Below are 6832 nucleotides of genomic sequence, written 5' to 3'. Positions count from 1 at the left end.
TGGTTTGTAAATCCTTTATGAACATTCACCTTTTTGTACCATATATAAGTGTGCCAGCCAAAAATATTATCATGACTTTCTAAGTCTTAAAATATGTGAATTCTCTAACGTCATCCATTCCTTCAACCAACAAAGACAGGATGCTTCATAATATAATCTCAGATCCAGCAGGGAAAAACCTCCTCTTTCTTTTGCATCTATTAATATTTTATATTTTATCCTTGGTTTTTTCCCTTGCCAGATATGTTTACAAATATCCTTTTGTCATGCCCAAAAAACAATCCATCCTGCCGATCATTGGAATTGATTGAAACAGAAATAACATTCTTGGCAACACGTTCATCTTTATGGTCAACATTCTGCCTAATAATGAAAGATTCAAATTTGGAACAGAATGGCTACCAACTCTAATAATAATGAATTGTCCTTCGTTCTATGGTGGCTTGCAGTGTTGCTTCTGTTCATTTGTTTTTAATGATTATTTTACAGATGTTTTATTGGTGTTTGGAATATTTCAGTGTTGTAACATTGTAATGTAATAATGGCATTATTTTTATAGAAAGGTGAGGTGAAAATGCTGTAAATCAGTGCTCCTGATTGGTGGACCTTGGACCCCAGGGGATCCATGGCACCATTCACATAACAAAGGCTGCCATAGAGATATTAAAATATTAAAAGTAAGGGTCCATTTGAAAAGCAGAGGGTCCACAGTCCTCAGTGCTGGATTACCAAATAGGCAGAGTAGTCACCAGCCTATGGGCTCCATGCCCATAGTCTGATCTCCCTTCAAACTAAATCCAGTTCCCTAAATGTAACACCACATGAGGTCTCCTAACAGCTAATTGGAATACCCAGAAATATCCATATGCAATGAAATAAATTTCTCCTACCAACTTTGAAAATTTCTGCATAGCTAGTTAATTCAAAGACTTTTGTTCCCTAAGGAGTTAAGTAGTGTTTTCTTTTCCATCCCTTCCCTGGTGCAAGTCACAGCCTCCAGAGGACGCTGTGCAAGGGAAGAGGAGCCAGGTCCTTTGGGACTTTGCTCATGACTGAAGGGTAACATGTAGTTTCCCCTTAATTATCGAGTCTGATTTCTGGCCCTTATGGGGCTTCATGATGGTTCCTCAGAGAGCTGCTGAAGAAGGGGAGAGAGAGCACTTTCCTCCACCTCTCCCATCCTCCTGGATAACATCATAAAATCATTTATCCTGACCCCTGAAGGCCCCTTTAGAAACAGAGAGATCATCTTACTATGGCCATGTAGATGTGACGGTACCAACAGATAGTATGGGAAACAATGCTGAGGCAGAAGAGGTAAGGAGCTGGACTGAATTAGGCAAGCCGACCAGAGTAAGAGTTGCAGGGAGGATTTCTCTTTTCCCACCATCATTTACACTGATCCTTATGGAGATGCCTCCAGGTGTAAGAGAATCTGCATTTCTTTCTTTTTCAGTCTCCTCCTGCCCTTTTCCCCTTGACCCTCTCCCCTTCAGATACACATACACACTGTTCTTTCTCTCTGCTTTTTCAAAAAGATTTCTTCTTATTTGATTTCATTCTCTAGCTCCTTCGACTATAGAACAGGAAGGTGTAAAGCAACCTTCTCTGGCGTCGTGCCTGACAGGTGGTTTGAATGACAACTGCCATCAATTGACATGATTAATAGTCAGGGGTGTGTGAGGTTTATTCTGAAACAGCCTTCCCTTTCCTACCACACCACCCCTGCCTGTTGGACTACAATTCCCATCGTCCATCACCATTGCCTAAGGTGTCTGAGGGGTGATGGGAGTAGTAGTCCAACAAAACCCGGCAACTCAAGCATGGAGAATACTGTGTAATACTGAGATAGGTGGACTAATCCTCTTATCGGCTATAAGGCAATTTCATGTCTGCCCAGGCTACCCCTGGTATTTTCCACACAGTACCCTCTTGATGACCTGGACTACAGAGCTGTATCCAGAGTGAGCTCTGTGAGAGTTTTCTTGGCCCAAGGTGGAGCCACTTGCTCCCTCAACACAGACTGTCACAGCAAACCAAGAGTCAGGGGTGAGCTAATTCCAAAAATGAAGGGTGCTAAAAGTTCTAACATGACAGTTCTAATCAACTACAAGAAAGAAGATTCCACCTAAACATTAGGAAGAACTTCCTGACAGTAAGAGCTGTTCGACAGTGGAATTTGCTGCCAAGGAGTGTGGTGGGGTCTCCGTCTTTGGAGGTCTTTAAGCAGAGGCTTGACAACCATATGTCAGGAGTGCTCTGATGGTGTTTCCTGCTTGGCAGGGGGTTGGACTCGATGGCCCTTGTGGTCTATTCCAACTCTATGATTCTATTCTATGATTCTATGACAGGAATTCAAAAGATATTTTGGTTAAATTAATACAATTTCATTTTGCTTGATAAGTAAAATGGGTGTAAAATTGCATAGATATCATTAAAATTGATTGCCAAGTGCTTGCAGTTATATATTTTATATGATAATATTAAACTTTTTTGGTTTTTCAAAAGTAGTTTATGTGCTTTTCCATCAAATGTCGACTTACCAAACTAAATGTTGTTCAGTCACAAAAATAATAGCAGATTTGAATTCCTCACACTCAAGAATACCTTGCAATAATTAAGTTTCAACCCTCAAATGACATGCCCTACTGAGGTAGTGTGAGGAGTGTCATCTTGAGAAAGGAACCACAAATTATAGGATGGTTGGAAGAGAAATGAAGAGAGAGGAAAAGAGATAAAATATTGGATACACATTTTTCAGAATGAATTTACTTCTCACTGAGACAGAGGTGAGCTAAATCCAAAAATAAGGGTTGCTAAAATGTTTTAATATGACTTGGAAATTCAAAAGATATTTTGGTTAAATTAATATAATTTCGTTTTGCTTGGTAAGTAAAATGGGTGTAAGATTGCATAGATGTCATTTAAATTGATTGCCAAGTAGTTGCAGTTATATATTTTATATGATAAAATTAGAATTATTTGGTTTTCCAAAAGTAGTTTATGTGCTTCTTCATCAAATGTGAATTTACCAAACTAAACGTTGTCCAGTCACAAAAATAATAGCAGATTTGAATTCCTCACACTCAAAAATACCCCTCACTGAATAAAACCGCAAAAACTACCATATTTTTTGCTCTATAAGACTCACTTTTTCCCTCCTAAAAAGTAAGGGGAAATGTGTGTGTGTCTTATGGAGCGAATGCAGTCTGCACAGCTATCCCAGAATCCAGAACAGCAAGAGGGATTGCTGCTTTCACTGCGCAGCGATCCCTCTTGCTTTTCTGGCTTCTGAGATTCAGAATATTTTTTTTCTTGTTTTCCTCCTCCAAAAACTAGGTGCGTCTTGTGGTCTGGTGCGTCTTATAGAGCGAAAAATACGGTAAGTTTCAACCCTAAAATGACACTCCCTAGTGAGGTAGTGTGAGGAGTGTCATCTGAGAAAGAAAGGGACCATAAATTATAGGATGGATGGATGTGAAATGAATAGAATAGAGATAAAATATTAAATACACCTTTTTCAGTTCATGGAACATGGCACTTTCAACAATATGCTGGTGAGTAATTTTCTTGTCTTGTCCTAAAGTTTCTCTCCTTCACAGCTTTGAGACCTGTGCTTGGAAATGTATATGGGGAAAGTGTATGGGAAGGATATTTTACGTGAAGTTGGGAAACAGATTAAGCATCTTTATCACAGATTCCTCCTCCCTCCTTAAGTTGATTCTTCTTTTAAATCCCGGGGGGGGGGGGGGGGGGGAGGCGAAGCAGCTTTTGTGTTTCTGTTACTTGCATTTGCAGCTGATACAATTAGGTAGTTCAACCTTTGTTAAGTTTCTCTAAACAGATTTTCCTTATAAGGGAGGTCTCCAACCCTGGATCATTTTATTTTATACTCTTTGTCTTTACGTATTTTTAACCGCAAGTCTACATTTTTCTGAGATTTGACCACCAGAATAGTACACAGTATTCAAAGTGTGGCTGACCACTGGTTTACATATGAGCATGTGGTAGCTGGTACTTTATTTCAATCTACGGTAATTATTTTCAACTCTAATTTGCCTTCTTTATATCACTACAAAATATTATCGTTTTCAGTAAGCATCTCAACCCTTACATGTCCTGTTCAGAGCCAAACAACATTTTCTCCTTTTAAAACAGGAATAGGCTAACTCCCAGTTTGTAGGTTCCTGTCAGAAGCCACTGTATTTTGTATGAACTAAACTCTTCTGGTATGTTCTAAAGGTAGCACCATCTAGAGCATATTTAAATATTTATTTGAAAATACTGATATTCCACTACAGTGGTACCTCGGGTTAAGAACTTAATTCGTTCTGGAGGTCTGTTCTTAACCTGAAACTGTTCTTAACCTGAAGCACCACTTTAGCTAATGGGGCCTCCCACTGCCACCGTGCAATTTCTGTTCTCATCCTGAAGCAAAGCTCTTAACCCAAGGTACTATTTCTGGGTTAGCGGAGTCTGTAACTTGAAGCATCTGTAACCTGAAGCATCTGTAACCTGAGGTACCACTGTACTCATAAAAATACCAGAGTGGTTTCCCACAGCTCTGAATAAAAACCATACAATAAAAACCGCAGAGCAATCTTAAAATACAAGATCAGCTACGTATTTTCTTCCGTTAGCACTTTGCCTCCCATCATTCCTGATCATTTCCCATGCTTTCTGGGAGCTGAAGTCCAGTGTTGGTTTTCCCTGTGCTAGAATAACCTGGAGCAAGAATGTATGCCCATCCACCCTTCTGCTTGTTTTGTGTGTAGAAAGCATGGGTCCAAGTGATTTTCCACTTCTCCCATGCTTTCTAGGCAGAGGTTTTGCCTTTGCCCTGCTACTTGCCCCGGAAAGTCCACACTTTAGTGCTAAATCACAGCACCCTAGTCTTCTGATTGTAACCTGGTTTAACTCCTTTTAATCTTGAATATCAGATTACCCTTGGCCCTCCAGACATAGCTGAACTACAACTCCCAGCATCCCATGCTTTTGGCAATGCTTGCCAGGGCCGAAGAGGGTTGTAGTTCTGGAACATCAGGAGGGTTCCCCATCCCTGCATTAAGCCATGTAAAAATTAGAAGGTTTGCTCATTGTACACATGGTACCTGGGTGATTTCAGCCATACCAAGATGCCACCATTGCTTTTGTGCCAACTGTTTATTCCAGCTCCATTTTGAGTAGGTATTTTCCTATTTTTGTTTCTTCCGTTTCTAGCTAATGTACAGGGAAGCATTGTGGGAAGTAGGCAATGAGAGCTATGGAGGATAATTCATCTTACTGGGAGTGGCTGACCACCCACACTTGAAGACGTTGCTCTTTGCCATTCTCCTGCCCTGCTACACGATGACCTTGCTGGGCACACAACCATCATTGTAGTGTTGCGGCTGGACCCCCATCTCCACACCCCCATGTATTTCTTCCTCAGCAACCTCTCCTTCCTTGATATTTGCTTCACCACCAGTGTGGGTCTGCAGATGTTGGTGAACTTCTGGCAAAAAAGCAAGACTATCAGTTATGGTGCTATGGTGCCTGTGTGGCCCAGCTCTATGTCTTTCTTGTGTTGGGCTCCACAGAATGTATTCTTTTGGTTGTCATGGCTTGTGACCACTATGCTGCCGTCTGCCCCCCGCTGCGCTACACTACCATTATGAACCACTCCCTGTGCTTCAAAATGGCTGCTTTTGCCTGGATTAGTGGGCTGACATTGCCTTGAATAGCAGTACATCACCACAAGTGGGGGTGAACTGCGTCATGTGCATAGCAAGGAGACAAAAAGCCAAGGGGGAGAAAAACCAAATGTGGATCAGTTCCTAGTGAATTTTGTGGCTGTATGATGATGTGAACGGACGTGGGTGGCGCTGTGGGTTAAACCACAAGCCTAGGACTTGCCAATCAGAAGGTCGGTGGTTTGAATCCCCACGACGGGGTGAGCTCCCGTTGCTTGGTCCCTGCTCCTGCCAATCTAGCAGTTCGAAAGCATGTCAAAGTGCAAGTAGATAAAAATGTGACACCAACACGAAGTGTCAAAAAAGCAAATTGGAGTACTCAAACTATCAATGTGCCGTGAAATAAATTTATCCGACCAACTTGGAAAGTTCCCATATAGCTAGTTGATTCAAAGACTTTTGCTCCCTAAGGAGTTAAGTAGTATTTTTCTTTCCACGCCTTCCCTCGTGCAAGTCACAGCCTCCAGAGGACATTGTGCAAGCGAGGAGGAGGAGAGTCCTTTGAGGCTTCTTTGCTCATGGCTGCAGCGTAAAGTATTCCCCTAATTATTGGGTCTGAGTTCTGTTCCTTCTGTGGCTCCTTGATGGTTCTTCAGGGAGCTGCTGAAGATGCGGGTGGATAGAAACTTCCTCTACCACCACCCTGCTGGATAACATTGTAAAATCTGACAGTACTTTGGTTTAAGTGTTGTTTTTTAAAGAAATAGTAGATTACCTTTCGCCCTCCAGATGTTGGTGAACTACAACTCCCATCTTCCCAGGAATTGGCCATGCTTGCTGGAGCTGAACAGAATTGCACTTCAGCAACATCTGGAGGGCTGAATGTTCACCATCCCTACATTAAGCCATGCAATAATGAGATGGTTTTCTCATTGCACACATGGTTCCTGGTTCATATTCATACTGCATAGATTCAGAAGCAGATTGGGTAGAGAGTACACTTAACTGGAGCTTGGATTTGGAGACTGGGGACAGGTCTCATGTCCAAGAATGAGAATCATTGGGTGATCACAGTCTTGCAACCATGCCACTATTGTTTTTGTGCCAACTGTTTATTTCAGCACCATTTGAGTAGGTATTTTGCTATTTTTGTTTCTTCC

Source organism: Podarcis muralis, chromosome 2 (assembly GCF_964188315.1).
Source record: "Podarcis muralis chromosome 2, rPodMur119.hap1.1, whole genome shotgun sequence".
Taxonomy (NCBI): Eukaryota; Metazoa; Chordata; class Lepidosauria; order Squamata; family Lacertidae; genus Podarcis; species Podarcis muralis.
The sequence above is the reverse complement of the archived record's forward strand: the minus strand, read 5'-3'. Positions refer to the sequence as shown.